This window comes from Myotis yumanensis, unplaced genomic scaffold (assembly GCF_028538775.1).
Source record: "Myotis yumanensis isolate MYYU_CA2020_CCGP unplaced genomic scaffold, mMyoYum1.0.hap1 SCAF_2, whole genome shotgun sequence".
Lineage (NCBI taxonomy): Eukaryota > Metazoa > Chordata > Mammalia > Chiroptera > Vespertilionidae > Myotis > Myotis yumanensis.
Genome location: NW_027223753.1, coordinates 131,024,774 through 131,025,781, shown reverse-complemented (window position 1 = coordinate 131,025,781; position 1,008 = coordinate 131,024,774). Strand labels below are relative to the sequence as shown.

General features: G+C 33.7%; 1 pseudogene; it reads left to right on the top strand.

The window, feature by feature from the left end:
- The first annotated feature begins 665 nt into the window (after positions 1-665).
- LOC139004472 (U4 spliceosomal RNA) lies at positions 666-748 on the top strand (annotated as a pseudogene).
- Positions 749-1,008: the final 260 nt, after the last annotated feature.

Here is a 1,008-nt window from a genome sequence, read left to right as displayed (position 1 = left end):
GCTGTGCAGAAGCTTTTTATTTTGATGTAGTCCCATTTGTTCTGTTTCTCTTTAGTTTCAACTGCCCTAGGAGCTGTATCAGTGAAGAAATTGCTTTGGCATATGTCTGAGATTTTGTTGCATTTGGATTCTTCTAGAATTTTTATGGTTTCTTGTCTGACATTTAAGTCCTTTATCCATTTTGAGTTTATTCTTGTGTATGGTGTAAGTTGGTGGTCTAGTTTCATTTTCTTGCATATATCTGTCCAATTTTCCCAACACCATTTATTGAAGAGACTATCTTGGCTCCATTGTATGTTCTTGCCTCCTTTGTCAAATATTAATTGAGCATATTGGTTCGGGCTAATTTCTGGACTCTCTATTCTATTCCATTGATCTATATGTCTGTTCTTGTGCCAGTACCAGGCAGTTTTGAGAACAGTGGCTTTGTAATACAGCTTGATATCTGGCATTGAGATCCCACCTACTTTGTTCTTTCTCAGGATTGCTGCAGCTATTCGGGGTCTTTTTTTATTCCAGATGAATTTTTGGAGAGTTCGTTCTAGATCTGTGAAGTAGGCCATTGGTATTTTCTATGATTCCATTTCATATTACAAATCTCAATAGCTTTCTTTCTATCATGAATAATATGCTATGAACTCAACCTTTTTAAAAAATAATTTCCAAGCTTTGCGCAGTGGCAGTATCGTAGCCAATGAGGTTTATCCGAGGCGCGATTATTGCTAATTAAAAATAAATAAATAAATAAAAAATAAAAAATAATAATTTCCAATTTATTATATATCTATTACATTTTATATTTTTTGTTTGATTGAGAAGTATGTTGTTATACTTCAACTAAATTTCATATTCTAAAGTAGCACAATTAACACTTCTTTAGTGAAAGATTCTAACACTTCAGGTTACCTTTTCAAATACTTCTCACTTTGTAGTGTAAGCCTGGCACAAATCCCAGAATGTGATTCTGACACACCATTTTCCTCACCCTAGGAACAAGCTTTAGAAAAG